The sequence below is a fragment of the Camelus ferus genome, chromosome 6, assembly GCF_009834535.1.
Source record: "Camelus ferus isolate YT-003-E chromosome 6, BCGSAC_Cfer_1.0, whole genome shotgun sequence".
NCBI lineage: Eukaryota > Metazoa > Chordata > Mammalia > Artiodactyla > Camelidae > Camelus > Camelus ferus.
The window spans coordinates 56,281,144-56,305,919 of NC_045701.1; the positions used below are offsets into that span (position 1 = coordinate 56,281,144).

The 24,776-nt window shown below is 42.8% G+C and overlaps 1 long non-coding RNA gene across 1 annotated transcript in view; it reads right to left on the minus strand.

Annotated features, from left to right (window-relative positions):
* LOC106729122 overlaps positions 1-24,776 on the minus strand; it is a 79,896-nt gene that overhangs the window by 44,434 nt on the left and 10,686 nt on the right. The window contains exons 2-3 of the long non-coding RNA XR_004320719.1: positions 8,663-8,797; positions 3,136-3,226 (exon numbers count right to left, since the gene is read on the minus strand). This is a non-coding gene — a long non-coding RNA (uncharacterized LOC106729122). The remainder of the gene's footprint in view (positions 1-3,135; positions 3,227-8,662; positions 8,798-24,776) is intronic.

Below are 24,776 nucleotides of genomic sequence, written 5' to 3' on the forward strand. Positions count from 1 at the left end.
TGACACCTGCACCCCAGTGTTCCCAGCAGCACTATTTACAATAGCCAAGACATAGAGACAGCATAAATGTCCATCAGCAGATGACTGAATAAAAAAGAGGTGGTATATTTCTACAATGGAATACTATTCAGCCATAGAAACTGACAACGTAATGCCATTTGCAGCAATATGGATGTCCCTGGAGAATGTCATTCTAAGTGAAGTAAGCCAGAAAGAGAAAGAAAAATACCATATGATATCGCTCACATGTGGAATCAAAAAAAAAAAAAAAAAGAACATAAATACAAAACAGAAACAGACTCATAGACATAGAATACAAATTTGTGGTTGCCAAGGGGGAGGTGGGTGGGAAGGGATAGACTGGGAGTGCAAAATTTGTAGATACTGACATGCATATGTAGAACAGATAAACAAGATTATACTGTATAGCACAGGGAAATATATACAAGATCTTGTGGTAGCTCACAGTGAAAAAAAATGTGACAATGAATATATGTATGTTCATGTATAACTGAAAAATTGTACTCTACACTGGAATTTGACACAACATTGTAAAATGAATATAACTCAATAAAAATGTTAAAAAACATAAAATAGCTGAACTCATTAAATACATACATACATACATAAAAGCATAGCTTGTCTTAGAATTAGGGTGTAAATAAGCTTTGGTGGACCGTTATTTCTGACCCATGTGGACAGATTGCCAGGGTCCAGGGAGAGGCGGTGAAGAAGGACCAGGCAGGGAAACAGCACTTGGGCACCGGCAGCCTCAGCCCACTCATGATCTCCACCGCTTCCTCAGAACCCTCTTGTGTATCAAGATTGATAAACGCAGGGGGAGGGTAGAGCACATGTTTAATATGCCCAAGGTCCTGGGTTCAATCCCCAGTATCTCCTCCAAAAGAAGTAAACCTAATTACCTCCACCCCATCCCAAAATAAAATAAAACTAAGATTGATAAAGGAAGAACTAAGATCTTGTGATAGGGTAGAAACTTGTCCAAAGTCCCCTGGAGTGAGATCATTTCTCAGCACTGGGCTCTGTGGTTTGTCCTTTGGAGCCTCCTTCCTAGTCAGTTCGAGGCTCATTTATTTCACTCCAAGAATAAGCCCAGGGTCGCTATAATGGCATGCATATCGCTCCTTTTAAAAGAAAACTTGATGATCACATTTTTATTGTCGTAAAATATACATAACGAAGTTTACCACTTCAGCCATTTTTAAGTGTAAAATTCAGTGGCATTAATCACATTCACAGTATTGTGTAACCATCACCCTTATCAACATCAAACTAATTTCAGTCAAGTGTTTTCCTCTGGTGAGTGGGGTCAGAGGGGACTAGAGGTAATTTTGTGGAAACCAGGATGGAAAGAGATCTCTTACAAGCAAAAATGCCATTTATGCAACAGCACAGCTTTCATTACCACTGTGACTTATTAGCACATAGCTGCTGGTTTGTTGTTGAAAAGTAGACTGTCCCAAACCCCTGGGTTTAAGTGTGGCCAGCTAACCTAGCATTGAGGCCCCTCCCCAGCTCCCATTAGTTGTTTCATAAACAATGTCTCAGGACAAAGATTAGAAGTTGAATAAATTCCTCTTATGAATTAACTTCTAATAAATTGTCTCCAGTGTAACCCCAATAAAAGCCAGAATTGTCTCAGAAACCAAGAAATCATTTACTTTACTTGCCAATATGTTGTCTATGACTTCATTCTAGACACATCCAACACACTTAGCATCATCTAAAAAGAAAACCCTCTCTAGCCCCAACTCTTATCCCAATTCTAATGTCACTGATTTTGGATACGAACCCCTCCTTGTTCCAAAGCCGGGGAGAAATTGCCTCCAACTACAAATAATGCAGGATCAGCACTATTGACGACACAGCCAGTCACTTGATTCCATTGTTGCTAACCTTTTGGAATTTTCAAAGCGAAGTAATTTACATCCCTGCCATTAATAATGGCCTCGAGGCTACTATGATTGTTGTTCACATTTCTGGACCACATTGGGCAAGTTATCTGCCCAGTAAATCGATCTTAAAATCCATCAGTTTTCATACAAGTATTTTAAACAGAGAAATTGAGACTGATGTGGTGGGGGTTGGAGGGTGGGAGGAGACTGTCTCAGGGAACCCTGATTCAGTGAAGTTTGAATAATGTGAGGGAGAAAGTGAAAAATTACACAAAAAGGCTAAAAAGTTCTCATCGATCGTGCCCTGCTTTACAAAAGGCGGGGAAATGAGACTTGATGGTCAGCCCTACAATCTCCAATATATGATCAGCCACCTGGAAGCTTGTAAGAACCCAGTGTCTGATAAATTCCAATCCTGAATGTACAGAGGTCCTGGGGGAAGAGAGTGCCTGAAGGTTGTGAGTCTGGGGTCGTGCCTTCTGTATTGTTCCAGGCTGGTAATTAGCTTGTAACACTGAGTTGAGGGTGGTTTCTAATCTAAGGATCAGGCAGAATCCTTCCCTAGGGGAAGCACCTACTTCCTGCCATTCACAAGCAATGATTCCACTTTGTCCTTCAAGCTCACCGTTTTATGACAGCATCAGCGCCCTGCATTCTCTTCCCACTCCTTATCTGCTGAGAGTCAAGGATAGAGTGCTACTGGCAACTTTAGGGAGCTTTTGAAATGAGATCTTTTATGCCTTCTTACTATCTGTTTTTTCCTCCACATGGTGAATAGCTGGCAAACAAAATTACAGAGGGCTTAAGCCCCACATTAACTTGATTTCTGGTGCTGGTATCTCCCCTAAATTGTTGGTCCTTTCCTCTCTGCCCTTGCCCAGGAAGGTACAGAATTACAACTTGATGAGTTACCATGCCAACCCTTATACATTATCTGTAAAAGTTTCCAGACCCACAGCACCTAACTTGATTGCAGGGCTTTTAATTAATGATTTCTATGTTTTGTAGAATAACACATTTTTAAATTAATAAGTTATAACCAGAAAAAGGTAGTTAAATTCATTTTGATTAAAATATAGTTCGCTTATTTAGATAATGCTGCTTCAATTTATGTTGCTCAAATGACTGGGTCTTATTTCAACCCAAATCTTTACCACAAAGACTGGTGCCCACTTCTGTAACAGGTTGCAATACTAGGGACCTCTGATGGGAAACTCACCAGTAGGAAAATCTAGTGGAGTCGGCCTTGCCGCTTTGGTGTCCGCTTGCTTGTTGTCCAAGGATGCTATCCATGATTTGTGAATGATGAACTGTATCAAAGAAGAAGAGCATTTGAATTTTTAGTCTTTTGAGGGAAATCTTAGAGATTTTTCTTTTTCTGTTTGCACTTGATTGGCAAACAAGCACCTACTTTTTACAAAATATATTCAATCTATGTCTCAATAGTTATCAGAAAGTGTTTATTCATCGTGCCTGATTTTGGCCCTTTGAAATGTGCCAAAGAGAAACTTACCCCAAACTCCACACTTCTTGGATCCTGTGAGCAAAGCTGACAGTATTGGCTGTGTTGTGTCCTGTACGGAATTAGTACTACATGCAAATCATGCAGGTGAATAAAGCAAGACAACTGCAAGGGAGCTCAAAATGCCACCCTAGCTCTGCCTCTCTGTTCAGCCCTGCCCACTCTTGTTAATGGATTGCTTTTACAGGCCCAGCCTGGTCCTTACCCCTAACCTGAGCCGCGTCCACATGGGGGAAGGCAGCCTTGTGGCACCCCCATCCCAAGCCTACGTGTGACGGAGAATTAGCCAGAAGAGAAACTGCAACTCAGCCTCTCAGAACTTCCTCTCCAAGATCTGCTCCACGTGGGAACCAACGGGGGCCAGCCACCAGGAATCAGCTTCCTAGCTTCATACCAACTCAGAGCCAAGCAGAAAAAGGCCTGGTAGCCCATCCGTGGGAATGGTGTGCAGGTGAGCCATTCTGTCCCTTAATTAACATAACAGCTGCAAGCAATCTCTCCCCATCCCCATAAACTTAGCAACAACACTGCTGGGTTCTATGTGTTTGTTGGCTATGTGTACTGTGGGTTTCAAATAATTAATAACATACAGGATTTTTGTCCCCAGATGTAAAGTGTGCTTTATTTTTCATATTTATTAAATGAGACTTTTTAAAACTTTGTATATGTTTGATGCTCTGCAGATGCACAATCACCTTCTGGTATTGAGCTATTTCCAAGAATTTTTATTTATCTTTGTCACGTCATGATAATAAAGAGTCATGGAAAGTCTTGGGCATGGTAGCTTAGAATTTTTCTGCTTTCTCCTAATTTGTTTACTTTTAAAAAGCAAGCTGTAAATATTAGTGGTGATGATGTACTGAATGGAACTACATTCTTCCATCCACCTCAGAAGAATTATACTAATCCGAAGGCCAGAAGTCAATTGAATTTCAAACTATGCTATTCTTGGTTGACGTTTTGAAGGAAAGTTTTTAAGGGTCATTTGTGATTTAAACTGCATATGTCCTCTGAAGTTTTATTCTATTTGAACATACAGGAATGCAAGTGTGGTATGTGTAACATCATCAGTTACGTCATACATAACATACAGAATGCAGATAACTATATGAGACAGTTCTCCAAATTGTACCTGGCATGTAATAGGTACTGAATACACACCTGATAAATGAATAAACTAAAGAAAATATGCTGAACTTAACAGGGTCGTATCCGATTCCTGTGATCAGGAAGCACAGGGGTCTGTGGACATAACACAAAATGTGGCCAGATACGGCCCAGGGATGCAAGATTACCAAAATGGGGGGCACTCTGCAACGTGTGGCAAATGGTGAAAGCATGCTTTATTCATTTGGAAAATTCTTATAAACCAAGTGAATCAGCCAGCTAAGTATTTCTTATACGAGTTTTAGCTTTTCTTTTATAATTTCTAAGTGGGCCAGGACACAGGTCACTCAGAGCATTCCCATGACTACTGGGTACAGCCAGAGAGGTCGCCTGGCTATTGTTGAATTTGGTCCAAAGAGCTTCTTCAGCATCCTCCTCCAGCCTAAATGTCAAGAAACAGGCACAAGGAGTCCCGTGGCCAAAGAGCATTCAGCCTGAAGCTTGGAGGCCACTGCAGAAGGTGCCAAGATCAAAGAGGGGTTTGTGACTGCTGGCGGGGTCTCCAAACATGTAAAGATGAGGGGAGGGGATAGGAGCTTTTGGGGAGGTGGACCCCAAAGTAATCTCCCCTGCAAGGAACCATGGAAGGCAATTAAAGGACTATTTATAACAATAACAGTCATCCAAGGAGCTCTTGCCAAGGGCCAAGCCCTGGATGACCTCATACCCCTCATAAGAAAGGGACAGGCAGACAGTACTAACACCTCCATTCTGCCCTCGTTTCACGCAGAATGATAGAATAACTTGCCCGGGATACGCCACTAGTGAGGTTTCCAACCCAGATGGTTGAATGCCAAAACTGAGCTATTAATATTTTGGTAAAGTGTCTTTGCTTGAATGAGATGATAAGAAAGTAGCTCCGAAGATCTTCCCATGACTGTATCTCTTCACCACCCAGGCATTTCTGAGCTGTAACCTATTGCAGGGTCCACTGCAATTGACTGTACTGCTTTAAGAAAACCCTGGACCCTCAAAAATGCAGGGCAGCCCCTTCATGATACCTACCCTCCCCACATGAACCACTGCGTCTTCAGACTGTGTCCCTCTCTGCCCCCTTATGTTTATCTGCCTCATGCCCCTGCACAAGCCACAGTGCCCCTTCCTTCTGGGACTGCCTCTTCCTTGCTCTTCACGTCGGATCTCCCCCTCCTTTATGACCCATGACGTTTTCGTTGGCCAGTCCAAAGCCAAGGATGACTTCAGGTTTTTCACTGGTGTACACATCTGCCACTCAGTCAACAGACAGTTTTTGGTATGCTTTCAGCATCGAGTTACATCTCAAATGGGATTTAGCAACAATGAAATAGCTGGTCACATTCCTGTAAGTCCCCCAGGAGGGCCAACACTTGGGCTGCTTAGTCTAGAAGCTCTGGCTTGATTCCGACCTCCTCTTTCCATTGGCTTCATCCTTATTCTTGCAGAAAGATGGAACAGAGAGAGTCAGTTCTGGAAGCAGCAGAGAGAACTTTTGCAGAAGCCTCTAGAAAACTTCTCATTGATCTGATTTGAGTGGCATGCCTAGCCTGAACCACTCACCAGCAAGGACAGAACTCCCTTTAGTCACAGAAGGTGTGAATGAGGCGGCACTTAATGTTGTATCTCCTCTGTTCACATCACTTTCCACCATCCCATCAGTAAGACATTACTTACAAATCACAAGTTCAAAGATAAAATGATTACGAATTTCAGGATGGTGATAGCAGTGCAGGTAACCAAGCATGGAGCCATCTGAGCACGAGGCCCTGCATGAGCGCACGGGTCACATGTCCTTGAAGCCGGCCCTGGGCAGGGAGTTACCTAAACAAAGTCAGAGAGGGGATGGAGATTGAATTCCCAGTCCACACTGTCCACCACTGGCATTGCCTTCACTCTGTAGATGAGGAGTCGGGTGCCCCAAACTGTCATCTTGTAGTTGCAAAGCTGATACACCCAGACCAGCCTACAAAACCAGCACACTCCCACACAGCCTCTCCTCTCCCCTTACTGCTAACCTGTAACTGGGGGCTGCCATCTGCCTCCTGAGACTTGTGTTCCAGTGGATCGTCACTGACTAGAAACCAGCGCTCCTGGATCCTCCACAGAGAGTAATCGGAATCCTGCATAAACACAGACACTTCCTAATGGTTTCCAGGGAGAACCATTTAGTGTGGGTTTATTTATTCAATTTGTTATCACTGCTCCTACTGCCGGGAGGCGTGCATAAAACAAAGAGAGATTCAAATAGTACATTAAGGGAAGCCAGTAAAAGCCCCACTAAAGGAGAGCCGGGTACCCACTGTTCCAATCGCTTAGTTTCATTTTTAAAACCTGCTCACATTTTACATGCCTGGGTCATACCGCTGCTTCCCCTCCTCTGCGCTCACCTGTTTCACAGGGCACTGCTGTGGGGATGTGACTCCCGGGATGACACCCAGGGACTGGGAAGTAAATGATGAACGAGAAGACATTATTTGGGCAATGCGGTTTTTCAGACAAGGGCTGCAAGAGAATATATTTTCGGGTGCTTCTGTTGGTATTTAACTTGGAGACTGTATATACAGTAAATCAGCGAGGCCGATAAAAAGTGCAGAGGGGCATGTTTTATGTATGGTTCTGACAGCCTCCAGCGGCTGCCTTGGTGGGAGGGGTGTGGATTTACGGTCCCACACTTGCAGGTGGTGGCAGATCGTAGGTAGCGTGGCTCTCTGTCTATACCTGAGACTATTTATTTTTTGGTTCATCCTGAGGTAAAGGAAAAGTATAAGGCGAACTATGGACTTTTTGACACAAGAAATGCAATGTGGGCAGCAATTGCATAACTTTAAAGGAGAGAGAAATTGCTTAGATGCAACCCCCTTGTCCACAGCTCTCTCCAAGATTCGTTTCTTGGTGGCACTACCACCCAGTGGAGGGAGATTTTTAAATTCCCCAGTGGCTCATTCATTTTAGCCATGGGGCAGGGCTGACTTAGCCAACAGGGACCAAGTGTCGGGGGCCCACAGTGCTTTTAGGGGCTCCCAGAAATGTCTTCATTTTAATTTCTTTTAAAATATGAAGAAAAAATAAACATACTTTTAACGAATAGAGAATGATGGATTTAGCATAGATGATACTTGTCTTTACACCATTGAAGTTGTCAAATATTTTTAACTTTTTTTTTTAAATGGGGGAAGGAACTCACAAAGACCAGGGTACCTAAGGCCCATGAAAGTCATAACATGTCCCTACAGTGGAGGTAACTCTAGGCTTCAAACCTAACTTCTTCCATTTCATCAGGCAGGCACCAAAGACGGCCTGTGCCATCAGGCATTCGGCGAGGGTGAGTTGTTCCTCAACTAGAACTGTCTCCAGAGAGGCCCAGGGAAGGACTAGGGGCTGTCTGGAGGCAACCAGGAGGCACCCGCACAGTCCTGACGCTGTCTGTGCCCGCCTGACCCGAGAACAGACTTGCAGTAGCTCTCAAATGACCCACTTGGGGATCTCTCCATCTCAGCAGTTTCCGAGGGCTGCCGTAACAGAGCGCCATGCACTGGGGGGCTTCCACAACTGAAACTGATTGCCTTGCCATCCTGGAGGCTAGAAGTCCAAGCTACGCAGTCAGCAGGGCTGGTTCCTTCTGAGGCTGTGAGGAAGACTCCGTCCTCAGCTCTGCTGGTTTGCTGGCCACCTTAGGCATTTCTTAGCATGTGGAAGCATCACCCTTATCTCTGCCTTCATCTTCACATGGCGTTCTCCCTGTGAGCACACCTGTGTCCACATCTTCCCTTTTCATAAGGACACCAGTCATTGAATTAGGCCACTCCAGTATGACCTCATCTTAACTATGTCAACACTGACCCTGTTTCCAAATAAGGTCACCTTCTAAGGTATTGGGAGTTCGGACTTCAACATACGGATTCTGAGAGGACACAATTCAGCCCATAACGGCAATGCACACTGCCCCTGTGGTCTTAGTCTGGGACTTGAGTGAGAGCCTTTTATGCCTGAAGTTCCAGAAAGCAGCTCAGTGGGAGTCATCTGCAGATCTCTCATTTCACCTTCTCCCAGCTGCCACTCGAAGGCTGGTGTGTGTACTCACCCTTGCAGGAGTCTAATCAGGGATTTGTGTGCCCCATGCCAGCTGGGGAATAAGGGCGGATGAGGGGGGCCTCCATCATGTTCCTTTGCAACCCCAACGCCTGCTCTTCAGCAGAAAGAAGAGGAAGAGAGTGGGCTGTGGAGATAAGGTGAGACAGAAGGTCACCAGACATGAGAACACAGTGGGGAGGTGATAGGTAGGACCAGAGCCAGCAGGCTTGATCCGCTTGTCTCTATGTCAACCGCATGACTCTTTTCATTAGCAGAGAGGAAGCCCCAGTGCAGGCCAGGGTGAGGAGCAGAGATGCTAAGTCTGAAATGCAAGTGTGGGTGTGGGGAGGAAGAGGGGGTTTGGAGGGCTGGCATTGAGCCCGGGGTGTGTGGGAAGCACTGAACAGTTCAGCAAAGCATCTGTGGGCATTAACCAGTTTACTTAATCAGCAATGCCAGCCCCTGGGATTAAAGTCATCTTTGTGCATATATCACAATGCCCAGGAGTGGGTGCAGTGGAAAAAGAATGCACTTGGGAATAACACAGAACTGAATTTAAATTCCAAATTCTGAGTCCATTGGCTTTAGGCAAATTACTTTATCTTTCTGGTCACAAGTTCCAACATCTGTAAAATGGGAATTAGTAATAATAATAATAACACTATCCCATAAGATTGTTGGGGACGTTAGATATAGTGATATGAAGTGCCTGATAAGAGTCCTGGCATGGAATAGGCGATGAGTAAATGGTAGCTAGTAATGGGGTTGGGAGAGTCATGGACTAACTCAATGCCACCTTCATTCAGAACGGCTATGTGTGTGAAATTGAAACCAGGCTTAAACTTCCAGGAATTGTTCTTTAGTTCTGGGCTTAAAATGCACACACAAAGTCTCAGGTACCAGCTCAGGTAAAACAAGTGGAAACAGAGAAAAGGGGCCAGGATTATACTGGATAGTTTGCCCTCAGCTATTACAGATGGGGCAACACCTTGACCTCTGCTCTGCTCTGTGCTCCTTCAAAAGTGAGTGGAAGAGTAATGATGATCATGAACACTTATACAGTGTTTACCACATGCCAAGTCCTGTTCTTTATATAATCCCCACAACAACCCTAGGGAGTGAGTGTTATTATTATATCCTCATTTTTATGGTCAAGTCCAAGAGCACAAGGGTGAAGTCTGGCTCCAGGTACTTGCTCACAGTCACTACACGCTACTGCCTCGTATACTCTATTCCCTCTGCACTGTGACTCTCCTGAAGTCGGGGTGTGTGTGTGTGTGTGTGTATGCATGTGCTGAGGTGTCAGAGGGCACCTAGCCCTCAGCTCCCAGCCACTGTGCAGAAGGCGGGGGTGAGTTGCTTCATTTCCACTGTTTGCTCTGCTTTATGCAGAACTCGTTGCCCCTTGAAGGATATTAATACAGAAAATGAATAAAGAGGGGTTTCAAAACAAAATTGACAACAAGACAGCTCTCATCTTCTGCGTCTCTGATAAATAAGCCCTCACAGTAATAAGCTCTTTGGTACCAGACCTCTCTCCCTGGAACATTAATGCTCCAGCATGCCGTAAATAACAGTGGTGCCACTCACTTGACAAACTGTGTTGTGGTCATCTGCTCAAATAGCTCCCTTCTTTTTCCTGTGTCATAATGACACATCAATTCTATGGACTATTATGCAGCCATTAAAAGTGGTGACTTTTAAACTTTTAAAGTTAAATGTATAACAATGTAGAAAAATGTTTACAATAGAATATTGAGTGAAACAATTGCATACTAAATGTGCATGCATGTAAAATACGTACACAGGAGGACAAGACCCTGAAAGGACTTGGAAAAGAAACATCATTTCCCAAAATTGCAGACTTCTTTCTTTGAAGTATGGTTGATTTACAATGTTGTGTTAATTTCTGGTGTACAGCATAGTGATTCAGTTATGTGTGTGTGTGTGTGTGTGTGTGTGTGTGTGTGTGTGTATACACACACATACATATTCCTTTTCATATCTTTTTCATTAGAGGCCATTACAAGGTATTGAATATAGTTCCCTGTGCTACACAGTAGGACCTTGTTGTTTATCTGTTTTATATCTAGTAGTTACAGACTTCTTTTTTTAAAGTTTTGCAGTTACTTTTAAAAAATGGAAATAAAGATGTTTACCTGTGCCATCAATTACAAACATAATACATACCTATAAATTCATCTTTTTTTGGAGCTAGGAAGGCCTCTAAGATTGATTTTTAAAATTAGCTATTAAAATGGTGGAGATTATACTGGATGTCAGAAAACTTATTATAAGATAAGTAATAAGTACTTTCCTGATCCTGTTTGAAATTCCTAAGTAGTTGGAGAACCTGAGAGGAAGGAAGAGATGAAGATGAGGGATGATCTTTTCCTTTACAGGGCGATCTCACACCAGGTAAAGAGGACAAAGGGGCAGCCCAAATCCTTTGGGGAAGAAAGCAGGACATAAATAACAAACAAAATACGGACTAAATGAAATACTACTTAAGAAATCGCCCTAGACACATTTTTCAATGAACCTGAAACCTATCAGGTATTTTTTTAGCTCTTCATTTTCTTCACTAACTTAAAATCTTATTTGCCCTTGTTGCTTTGTTCCACCTTTAGTTTACTCAGAGTCACCTGTCGTCAGTTTTGGACACTTGAGGTTTGCTGGAGTGAAATGAACTTTTTATATTTCAGCTCTGCTTATTAACACATATTTCTAAAGGTAGATATTGCACATAAAAAGAGTCTTTTTAAAAAAAAAGTGCAATGGCATCGTGCATCTGTGCTTCATTTGCTCTGTTGGTCTCGGTCAGCTAAGATGCCAATACATCTTTTGTATTGATGCACCAAAGGACTTAGAGAAATTAATCAACTGCATTCCAGAATGGAGCCTTCATTCTGCGGGAAGTGTGGGTCATTAATAAAAGCTAATTTCCCCCATTTCAAAATGCTATAACACAGAAATGAAAATGAAAATGAAATGACTTGGAGTAAGTCCAGTCCAAAACTAATTTCCATTCAAGGTAAACCCTTAAGTTAAGTTGGAACTAGACAAATAAATTGTCTTCTGACCCTTGAAGTTCAAATCCAGACATATGTGTGATCATTTCTGTTGCCCAAGTCCCTAGAACAGTTACATGTTTCCTGATTCTCCTTAAAGTCTTTGATACTAAGGAGATCTCTTGAGAAACCAGTACAAATGATGCATGATACTGGAATGAAAAAGCAACAAACAGAGCAAACTTGCTGGGGAGACCTGAAAGGACTCACTGTTCCTGAATAAAAAGATTCTAGAAGATTATGAACAAGGAGTAGATCCCAGTAGAGAAGAAGAAGGATCAGAGTTTGGAAATGTGTTAAATTTCCATCAGTATGGCCACTGGTGTGGCAGAGACAAGATTTGTCGCTAGCTGGCATGTGCTGCCGCTCTAGGCCTCCACGTGTGGCCTTTGGGAGAGTGGCTGTCAATCTTGGCATCACCTGGAGGCCCACTACAAATGCAGATAGACCGTGAGTGGATTTTCGACTGTTCACTTGCTTTCCCCTTGTGTCTTTAACAGTGTCCAGCACACATAATTGCTGGATAAATCAATTTCTTCAGCCCAATGCAAAAATCACTGAATTTCAAACTCTGGAGGCAGGTCCCAAGAATCTGCATTTTAACAGGATCTCCAGGTGGTTCTTAGGCACAGTTAAGTGTGAGAAACACTCCCTTACTGGGCATGGATGCTGACCAATACACTATTAGGCTTGAATGGTTCCCCTGAACACAGCACAAAATCCAGAAGTCGGAAGATGAAGGAACAGCCCTACCTCGGTTTCCACTGGGGCAACAACGACTGTCCCAACGGTGTGTAAAACATTCATATCCATTGTCTCTGGGTGTTAGGTTAGGTAGTTAACCTTATCCTTATTTTACAGGTGGAGAACCTTGGACACATGCAAAGCCAACTAATTAACAAAACAGAAATCAAAACCTACTGCACTAGACAGAGGCCAGGAAGTTCTTTTTGTTCCTTGGACAAAAGCCACCACATAAATCCCCGGCATTACTATTCCCATCACTTGCACAGTATTAGATCACTTTCCTATAATCACTCCATTCTCTTTTATGAGACCTGAGGTTTAATTGCAGGTTCCAATAAGAGATTTTATGTGTTTAATGGATTTTGGAGTAATAATCAGAGCCTGAAATGCTAGTCAGAAGGCCAGCTGACTTCTAATGAAGTTACACTTGGGGGAGGAGGTTTTTAAAAAGATATTGCAAGTCTATACTGCAGAAGTAGATGTGCAGATATTTAGGGGGAAAATACGTAAGGTGTATGGTTACTTCTAAAACCGTGGCTACGGACGTGTATATTCCAGCACCCACTGTCAGAATAGTGTAACTCATGATAGAAATTTAAACTGTGAATCAGCCAGCACAGCTCTTAGGAAGGACCCTGTGGGAATAGCACGGGGTCACTTGGACACTTTCTCCCACGAGCTACCCCTGGCAACCTCTGGAATGGGCTCACCTTCCTGACTCCTCACCCACGTCTCTTCCTCCCACACTCTCTACAGAATGGAAGGCAGACTTGCCAGCTCTAACTGTCCCCCTTCCTTGCTGTTCCCAACACATGTACTCACTCACTTCTTTTTAATTACTTAAGGAATTTTTCAGCGGGGCACCACAAGGAAAATGGGATTAACAAAAAAGAACAAGGAATGAGGAAATTAAGTATTATGGGAAATCTTGCCTTTATAGCTATATCAGAGCAATTTCCCCAGGAAATTTTACAGCATATTGCTGGCTAGGCATTTTCTTCTATCCCCAGCACTCTTGGGAATCTTTTGCATACCAGACAAGCACTCTTACCACAGAGGTATATTAAGTTGAATACACCTAGAATACTGTGTACTATACATCTCAGACTTGAAGTGCTTGGCCTACACATGGAAGCCAGCCATTCTAAGTGACCTCACCCACAACCAATGACCCTTTGCACTTTCCATGATGAGAATTTGAAACAAGGATCCTCTTTGCTACTCCATCCAGGCCACATAGCTTTGGGTCCTAGAACTTTACAGATTCTCCCTGCCATTTACTAAAATGTAAATGATGCTAACCAGCCTTTTTATACCCATTTTTCTGGACTTAGTGATCAGTGTTTCTCATACTTGAATATGCACGAGAGACACCTAAAGTACTCATTAAGGATTTAGATAATTTAGATTCTTGGTCTCCAATTCCACAGATCAATTCCACAGGTTTGAGTGGGGCCCAGGAATCTGAATCTGCACTTGTAACAAGCTCCAAGATGATTCTGAGGATGACTCTTTGAGCAAATGAATTCTGGATCCTGCCTAGAGAGGCAGTGTCTTGTCCCATTTGGATGCAGCACTTGGACCACAGCTGGTCTGCTGCCCTGAGAAACATGAATGTGTCTCTGGGTCACTCCCAGGGGCCCATTCATTCCACAGCTACTGGAGTTCTCTTAGGTGGAGCTTTGGGCTTGTGGATAAAGAATTCTTCCCCATGTATGATCACCATAGCTTCTGTCCCATGGGGTGCAGGACATCATCTATTAATAAAGAACATGCATTATGCTCACCTAACCCAGAAGGCCTCAATTGTTTCAATAATTTGTTTAATTTGCCAGCAACACTGGCTAGTAATTTCAGGCTATAGGACTCAGCTTCTTCCTGAGAACCACTAGTACCACACTGACTAGCCTGTTGTGCTAGTGGTTCTCAAACCTGGATGGGCATCCAACCATCTGCACAGCTTGTTAAACACAGAGTGCCAGGCTCAACCCAGACCCACATTGTCAAGTTTCTGGTGTCTGTGCCAGGGATTCTGTACTTGACAAGCTCTACTGGGGATTCAGGTGCCACCAAACATTGAGACTCACTGCATAAGGAGTTATTTTCCAATGTCAGGGATATTGGGTTCACCCAGAAGACCCTTTTAACCAAACCACTGGGCCCTACCTCCCAAGTGTCTGATTCAGTAGATCAGGGTGGGGCCTGAGCACTGTGATTCCTATCAAGTTCCCTAGTGATTCTGATGTTTCTGGCCCAGGGTCCACACTTAAGAGAGAACCACTAAACAAATATCTGAACTTAGGGCCATGTGGCACCATCAAACCAAATATCTGGTGGCCTTACAACAGCTTCTTATCAAGACAAACATTTCCATTCAAACTTGTGAAATTTTGCTTCCAGCCTGAGAAGGACTACTGGCAGGATAGCAGGGGTGGCTGAGAGATGCCATTTCTCCAGGATCTTTGTGGTGTCTCTCCATGACATATCTGGAGAGCATTCTTGCCAACTGAAAATTACCTTGGCCATTGGCCATCGGCCATTGTAACAATGAACCCAAGTAGAGTGCTATCCCTCACTCTTCGCTAATTGTATTATGCCTTCCAGTTCAGGTTTAGCTCGTTAGGTGGTCCTGGATCACTCATGGGCACCTCCTCAAAGACTGAGCCCTTCTGCATAGTCCATTCTTCCTCCGTCAACAGAACTGTAAAGGCATTATTTGGCAATGTTGATTTTTACAGGTGTTTCATGGGAAGATGAAGAAGAGGTTACATCACACACCGCACAGCAAGACTTCATCACAGTATCCTCCTTAGTCATCTCCTTCTCTCCTCTATCCTCCCCACCCCCCACCAGTTTTTTCCTAGTCTCTTCCTTCCTATTACTGTATAGAATAACTTAGCAGCCCTCCCCCACCAATTAGCACCCTTCTGCAGAATCAATAAATCAGGAGGGAACTATACAAATATATCCCTTCCCTAAACCCTACCCCACCCTGACATAAACTCTGATAGAGAGTCTCTTCAAGGGAGAATGTTTGCCTTTGGGGAGAGTGTGGTCCATCCCTTCATGAGCTCCTTCCTTCTCCATGCAAAGCCAGCCCAGGCACAGGTGTGAGATAGAGAATGATCTTCTTCTCTTTCTGAGCTCTATGAGGTTGATCACAGGTGGACTCTGGTGCTGCCATTGCCACTTTGATGCAACATGGACACCTGGAGCTTTGCAGGGAGGTAGGGAAGGAGATGCACTTGGAGATGAGCTATGGACACCTGGAGACTTTCTTGACTGGGAGAGGGCAGGGGATGTATTTGAGTTCTCAAACACTTTGAGAAGCTGAGGTCTACCCTTACCTATGTAGCCTTCAGGTTTGAACTACCCCTGTGAACTGACAACAGATCTCTACCACTCCCACTGTGGTTGGTAAGCATGACAGCCTGCTCCTAGATGAGTTAACCCGGCAGTCAGCCATAAAGGGTTTAACAGAGCTTTTTTTGAGTCTCCTGCTGCAGCACAGAGTTCCTTGACACAGCATGATATGACTCAGCAAAGTCAAGGGAGGGCAGAGAAAACAATCAAAGGGAATTAGAATATTTTGGTGAGAGCAATGAAAAAAGGTCATCATTAGAGAGCACCCACAAAGCTCAAATTGCCAAGGATTGCAATGCCACCTGCCGCCTGGGGGCCCTTTAGTATTATTCCTACATTGGCCCCATTCTGTAAGTTATTCTATGGGCCCAAGGCATGGCCAGGATCTCTATGACAGGTTGGAGACCAAACAAACGAAGCTGTTCAGGGAGGCTGTCTCCTTGAACTAGACATCAGAAGAGGTCGTTTGTGAGTCTCTCTCATACCTTTATGGAACCTCTCTGTCCTTGAGGAACCTCAGTGACCTAAACCGAGCAGCTAAAATATATCCCTTCGATGTCTGGCATGTGCTTAAAATTCTTCAAGCCACCGTAAAATGATTACCAAACAATTAATATGATTGTGTAAATAGCCACTGTCCTTCCCTTAGACCCCTAGTTGTTAACGGCTTCCAGCTGCAGTCCAGCTCCTCAGTGGGCCAGTATAACTGTGGACTTGGAATTACATCTCCTCTGTTTGTTCTGCCATGTGTTTATAGACACAAGTAGTCTTTAAATTTGCTAATGAAGATGGACCCCCATTTCAGTAAGATCACCATTGCCAGCTGATTATTTATCAATGTGTTTCCAGCAGGGATTGATTCCAGGACCATAAAGGAAGCAGAACTACAGACATTTGTTTGAAATTTGTCTTTAAGGTCTAATACCTGTGACTAAAAACTTCACTGCTATGTCCATTTCTCTGCTGGATGAGTGAAATACTTAGAGGGCACTTAGATTAACTTTCTTCTTTCTCATCTCCTGGAAGTGTTAGCCAGCTGGACCTCTGTTTAACAACCTCTGTGAAACGTGCTCAGACAGCTTGCTTGATGGATGGATCTGTCAGCATATCCTCAAACCAGAGATGAAGCAGACATTGGCTTGCCTATCAACTCTGTAAATCAGACAAAAATTAGCAACAAACCAAACCCAGGGATCCTTTCTCATTTTGGTATTCGTCATAGATCATAATCTTTGGAATGTGCTCTAGGAAAAAAAACTGACTTTAATGTTGCTTTGCTTTAAAGAATTAGCCTTGATTTACTCTACAAAAGAACTGCTAATGAGCAAGACATCTGGAAAAATCTGTATTATAGGCACAAACCTGTCCTCTGTGGCCTGGAATAGTATCTTTAAGGGATGTTGGAGGTCTGATCTGAAGTGCAGTGGCGAGACATAAGAGGAAATAACAATACCAAAGGGAACCTGGGCAGAGTGGCCAGGGTGAAGGGGAGAGGTCGAAGTGAGACAACCAAGGATGCCCAAGAGAGAGGCAAGCTCTCCTTGCCCAGAGTTCCCAGGGTGTTTCCTTTCAGATCTACCTTCTTGTCTGCATGTCCGTTTCCCCCTTAGAGACTCTGAACCCCTTGATGGCAGGAACTCCAACTCATTCATCTCTGTGCCCTCAGGTTCCAGCTCTGTGCCCTGTAGCAGGGACTCAGTAGAAGTTCAATGAATGAATGAATTCAGCTACTTGGGCAAAATAATTAAGGGAATTCTGGATAGGGGATAAAAACCTCCATGTACTAGAAGAAATATGTAAAAAAAAAATTACCCAGATTATGAATATGTAAAAAAGAATTATGGGGAGTAAACTGCACCAATAATTATGGACGCTCACACTTTACTTTCAGCATAGAAAACAAAATCCTTACACAGCAAATAGATGACGCAGTAAGCGTTATGTATCAAGTTCTGCACTGGAGAAGAAAGCAGCAATTAGGCTCTACACTCTCCTAGGTCACCACATTTACCACTTTGCCCTGCACCAAGTTGGCATTCATTGAACTGGTATGCTTTCCCATTTCCCTGTTGACACTGTCCCTCCCCTGGGATTTGGAGTGGGTTTTAAGCCAACCATGATGCATCTTCTGGCTCTGTCTGGCTCTATCATGTTACTTAAGCCTCAAGGTCTCAGTTTCCCCACCTGTAAAATGTAAATGACAAGACTTATACCTTGGTGGCAAAGCAAGGCTTGGATAAAACGTAAGATGCTGTTGGGGAAGTCTGGAAGGCGTTGGCATGGCACAGGGGTAAAAATAGCCAAAAGGCAGATAAATGCAGTCAAATATTTTGTCATTTGCTTTGCCTTAACATTTTCATTACTCTTCATGAAAATGGAAAGATGTCCTTTTGCAGGGTGACAGCTGCTGTTGGTTGTGGGAAGCTGCTGTCTGCTACTGATAAACAAATGACAGCTTCTTTTGAATGGGCCCATATATTTATTGCCTGAAGCAGATTTGTGATTAATTTTTTGCTGGCTTTTTTTTTTCTTTTTTTGTTTTGACCACTGAAAAAGATTTGGCTGGAATGGGTCTATTTCCCTCTCGACCTAATCCTTTTGGTGTTTTGAAAACTTTCCAAGTGAGAAAATGAACCCTTCTACCCAGCTTGAGTCAGATGCTGGAAACACAAAATCAAAATAGCTGCTTGGGAAGCTGCCTCACTGTTTGCTCTGCCCCCAGGGCGATTAACCCCTGAGAGGGCATTCAGCACAATGAGCCACCTCCCCTGGCTTGTGCTAGAGTTGATCTTTCTAAATTTTGATTTGGAATGTCCTTGTTATGACCTCTGCAAAGCCGCTGTGCTTATGGAGAGGAAAGTTGGGTGCGATCCAAATGACAAAGGGCTCTTTCCAAACCATCTGCGTTGAGGTGCTTTCCTCATTGAAGGGATCAATTTTTGGACTTAACTCCCCCTATTTCTAATGGTAGCTTATGCATTCACTTCTCTCTCCTGGGTGATTTAGTAAATCTGATTAATCAGTATGTCGCTTGTAATAACAACAAAAATAACATCGTTGGCATTAAAACCTGGAATTCAGTGAATATAAGCCAGCCCCTTTATACACATATAGAAACATCATTCCACTTAATCTGCATAACAAATATATGACATAGATGGTATTAATGTCTCCGTTTTACAGACAAGGAAAATGAGGCTCAGGGAGGCTGTGTGACTCACTCCAAGTCTCACAGCTTGAAAATGGCAAGCAAGAATTTAAACTCAGGGCTGGCTGTTGGCCCAGAGTCTAAGTCCTTAGCCAGTGAGCCATGATAAGCAAGTGGTGTTGGGCGTGGCATCCTTCCGGCTGTCAGTACTACAATGCTGGATCTCAGTCTCTCCCAATGCAACCCTTTACATTTTGATTTCAAATAGATTATTCAAGGCTGAGGCTTGAATGAACAGAGGCCTTAACTGCAGGTGGCAGTAAGTATGAGGTTCAGGCAGCCAAAAAGCTAGCACCCAGGCTTCCTGAAATGCTCCTCACTGGCCTTGAAAAGTGATAGCAATTAAGAAGAACGTGGGTCCAGGAGTCAGCATTGCGTGGCTGGCTTTATTTTTATTCATTTGGAAATTTGCTATGCATTTTAGATACTCATCCAACATCTCTGGGGCTTAATTTATTCCTCTTGAAGTTAGAGGTTGGGAGTGAGGGTTAATCAAGCAACCCTGTTGGCAGGAAATTTACAATTCAGCAGAGGGATTAAAGTGCCTGAGTCCTGTGATAGAACAGAGGTTCATAATTAACAGGGATGCAGGGTGCTTTTTCTCTCAGTCTAATCGCTGCAGTACTTCTTTGAGGGACACAGCAAAGCCAGAAGGACAAGACCACCTTTGGAAGATCTACAAAAGACCAGGAATCAGTTACAAGTCAGGCCACCCAAGGTTGAAGGCAAGAGCTGGTTTTACTTGGATGGAGGTAGATGGGTGGACATGTAAAGGGGGTCTTTCTTCCAACTAGGGAAACAAGTGAACAGTGGAGCAGACACAGGTGACTGGTGTGCAAACTGTGGAGGCAGCAAGGTGACATCAGCCCTCGGGAGCCATCCTTTCAGTCAATGGAATCCCTGAGAAAAGTAGGTGATTTTCGGGGTCCCAGCAATAAAATTCATACCGTTGGATTTATCTAAATCGTCATGTTTAAAAGTAAAAATATAAAACATGTATTTAACTAGTTATCACAGAAATAATAGCATTATAAAATAAATTCACAAGGTACTGAAAGTTACAATACGGGAGACTGACAACCTTCAGTTCATCCTCTGTCTCTGCCAGTCCAAGCTGGCAGTGTTTCTGATAGTATAAAATTCGCCAAAACCTTCAACTCTGGGAAATGTTCTTGTATTATTTTAAAAAAACAATTACCCCCTAATTTTCTGTTACATCGTTCTTAAACTCTTACTAGTGGATGTTGGGGTTCCTAGATTAGACGGCCATGTTCATTGTTTTCTCTCATATTTTACATTCTTCGTGTATTTAGAAGGTGATATCTTTCCAAACAATCTAATAAACTATTTTATTTTAGTAAAAATATTTTTAATTTCTAAGAATATTTCTTGTTCTATCACTGCTCCTTTTTCATAGTAGCATGTTCTTATTTAGTGTCTGTTTTCTCCAGAATAGGTCTTCATCTCCTTCCCCTCTCCCTCCAGTCTCCATTTCCTTCCCCTCCTGCTCCTTTTTCTTTATGTCTTAATCCTAATATTTCCTCTTAATCCATGCAGCTGGTTCTCCTCATCTATCTGATGGCCTTTGAAGGGCCATGTTAGTATGTAGGGATCCTCTGTTTGTCTGCTTTCTGGCTTCTCACCCACATGTGGGGCTGACTATGGGTTCTATGGAAGTGGAGAGGTCACATCAACAAATCACCTCCATTTAGGAAGCACGGGTAGAGAAACCAAAACCAACAAAACCAGCAACCTTCTCTGCCAGAAAAGCAGCTCTCCTCCCTGGCAAGCCTTCTATACAAATTCCAGATTTCTTCTCTCTTGCTCCAGGTTATCCATCCACACAACCCCCATTTACTTTCTCTTCAGGAAATCTGTTTTAAAAATCTCTGCTCTGCTAATGATATTTTTACTGTTTTTGGTACTACCATACTTTTTTGAGGTTTTTTTTTTTCTGTTCACTTTTGCCATTCCAGTCAAATCTTGAGAGAACAAGAAGGAAATCATATATGGTGAATTTACCATCTTGAATTGGGAGATACATCACCTGATCACCTGAACTCTTCATGATCTCAGGGCTTTATAATCTTAGGAGAGAAAAACATGGTCAAAATCCTGATTTTGAAACCTTAGAAGTACTTAAGTATTTGAGATTTGACTATAACTACTTGGCAGGATGTGACCTTTCAGCCTTCCTCAATATCGATAAGTGACTATTTTATTTTTTCTCCCTCTTCTTTCCTATCGTAGGCAGATGGAAGGTAAATAGTTCCCCCTTGCATTGGGAATGTTTGAAGATTAAGCTCTCTCTGCCTGGAAGAAAGGAGGATCACCTTTTGTTTGTTTCTTTGGTTGGTTGGATGCTAATAATTTGGACCAATTGGTAAAGAACAATTGAATATATTTTCAGGTGAGGGTATGTTGAGGGAAAAAGATAGAGTAAAACTGGGAATTGAGAAAAACCTGGGGAAGTTTGGGGCTAGAAGAGAATGAGACGACTTTGAGACAGAGCCTTGGACATCTAGGAAGTAAGTTGGAAAAGTTGTCTAAGAAAGGAGAGATCCTACTGGTAGGGAAGAACTTTGCAGGAAGGGGCATTTAATGCTCAGCAGATACCTTAATTTTAATAATATGATGACCATATAAATATTGTGTACTTTCTATGTTCCAGACACTGTGCTAAGTGCTTTATCCATAGGTGCTGGATGTGATTGTTGCCATTTAGCATCATTCACGTTGCTTTCTAGGTACCTTCCTTATTGCCCATTTGGGAAACCTAAAAACTACATTTCCCAGAATCCCTTGAAGCTAGGGTTCTGTATGCAAGAATCTGTGAGAGGCAATGACCCCAGATTTGGAAGGTGAAAGCGAGATGGTGGCTATTTGCCTGCAATTGTTAGTGCTAGCAAGTAAGGTTGGCCACAGAGAATTCCACATCTCAGTGTCTGGTCGCCAGTTTTGTGGGGTGAGAAGCAGTGGTGACCCCAGCAACAGCAACTTCGTGGCCTCTGGAACCCAGCAATGGTGGCTTGCTCTTGAAGTCTTTGGCCCCCTTAACGGCCCCCCTGACTTCCACTGCTCCAGCCCATCCTATAATTTTGTAAGCACTAGTTCCCTGTATTAGATTCATTTCTTCTTGAAATACCTGGAGTGTTTTTTCTGCATTAAACTCATGTATACTATTTACCACCTCCATTTTACAGGTGAAGCAAATGATGCTCAAAGAGGTTAAGTACCACACCAAAGGTCACCCAACGTTAAGTGATGGAGCTGGATTTGAGCCTAGGTGTATCAGACTCCAAGGCACTTAACCACTACACTTTATTGTCTCTTGTTTTCTATCTGAAATTGGCTCATACTAATGTAGACTGTTCAGTCCTTAACAGTCAAGGGTAGTCCTAAGACTGATCCACCAGCAGTAGAATATATGCTTTCAGGATGAGTGGGTCAGGGCCATGGCTGTGGTTTCTATGAGGTCAAACTTCTGTCTTGATTTCATTAACCCAGGTGCTCTGAAGGAGGTAACTCAAATCCCCCAACTCACTCTACCAGCCCTGAGTTTTCTATAGATCTTAAAAAGTAAACTCAGCTAACTTTGTATGATGCACGCAGACAGATAAATGGGACCCTACAAATTCTTTTTGAAGTTGAAATAATTAAAATATTCCTGAACCTGAAAACAGGATGCTTTGACAATTTTCATATTCCCATAACCTGCCCCCACTGATATTTTATTAAAACGTGAGTTAAAGCAGAATATCCCAGAGGCAAGCAAATGATGCAGAAGATACGTTTTGAGAATTCCTGTTTTCCCAGGTCAGAAGCAGTTTGTTGCTCTGAAGATGTTTGTCCTTTTAAGAAAAAGAGCTTGTGAGTGGTGGCTGTTATACATTTGACTCAAGGACTAACAGCAGCCAGATTATTCACCATAATTAACAGGGACTTCGTCTCATCAAAATCAGCTGAGCTTCCTCCTGTGATTTTTTTTTTCCCCAGTCTTGTGGAGAGGAACAAGGGCTATGAGGATGTGCTAATGGATGTCTCCTTTTGGATGGAAAAGCTTTGTTTCTGCAGTAATGCACTCATGATTCTGTGTGCATTTGAGCTGCTGAGATCAGAAAAGCCTAGGGATTACCTCGCCCGCGCTCTTAAGCCATACATCCATTGCCCTGTGCACACGCTAAAATCACAGACGCTCCACTGCAGATTGCAAGGAGCCAGGGAGGGCCACTGTAACTGGGATGAGCACTGAAGCCTGATGTGGTGGATTTGTGGAGAGGACCTGAAGAATTCTGGTAGTTACTTCCAAGCACTTAAACTATTTATCTAGTCTGGATGAACTGAGGGCACCCAAGATCTAACTGAAAGTGTTTGGCATTGGGGACATTATATGGTATCTTATTGGGGACCTGTGTTGGTTTGTACATTGGAGGAGGCAGAGAGTGAGAGAGTGAGATTCATACAGGGCGAGAGGGCTAGAATAACACACTTCAACTAGGTGCTTCATAAAAATCAATTTCACAGGCCTACCCTCCCTGTATCTGAGCATCAGGCCAACTGGGCCCAGAAAATTCTCTTTAATCAGAAAATCATTCAAGAGTATTAAATGCTCGTATGACTGCCAGGCATTTGTATGTGAAGGAGTCTTAAACAGAGTCACTGTAAACTTCCATTTGTCAGGGGTCTTGGTGTGTCCAATGAATTTATTAAGATCTGAGGAAGACAGATCTGTTTTTGCTTTAAAAGAGTAATTTGTAATCTGAGTTTGGGGGTCTCAGCATAATGGTGTTATAGAGAGGTTCATTGTGAATTTAAGAAAAGCAATATTCACTTTTCCAGGGGAAAAAGTCTTATTTTTCCTAAAAGGAGTTAATGGAAACCTTCAACTCAAGCACACTCCAAGGATACCCTTTTGTCTTGTGTTTCTGAACAGTCACTTTTTTGGGCAGACTCTTTCACTTATGTGAAACAGAGCTAAGAAATTGATAGGCAACAACAACAAAAAAGACCTCTTAGCAGTAGAGTAATGTTCACAAAGTCTAGTTACTCAAGGTCATAAACTTTAGCTACAAGAGAATCTCTTAGGTGCTCAGCACAAATCAGTGCACTTGGTTATCTGGTTATAAAACAGATTGGAAGCAGCAATTAGAAGGGATTAAAAGGCAGGTACCACAGACAAGCTATTCCTGTGTCTCAAGCTACCTTGAACACAGGAATAGAAATAAATGCTATAAAATGTAGAAATAAGGATTCAAAGAGCCCAGTGGGCTGAGGTCACTTTACATATTGGAAAACAGCCAGTACCTCAAATTCCTCAAATAAGTTTCAAGGGCATATATTATTTCCTACTATAATTATGCTCCTGATGACAGCTCTAAGGAACCAAGGAGGTGTTTGGAATTCCCTTTTCAAGATGCAAGGAAAGGCGAACCGCATTTTAGAAAGGTTACTGTTCAGAAAGACAAAAACTAAAATTGGCAGCTGAAGAGATAGAATCTTGATTTACTCGGGACTCCTCATGTATCCAGATGAATTTATTTCCCAGGAGTGTCCCATAGCCTGTGTTTTACTATGTGATATTTTACCTGGGAAAGAGAAAAATGAAAAGGTTTGTTACCTATTCGCTACTACAAGGTATGTGTATATATGAACATATGTTAGTAAATTTTGTCGCCATATGTGTGTACATTCATAAGCATATAACATTGTCATACTGTTTAAAGTGAGTACATATG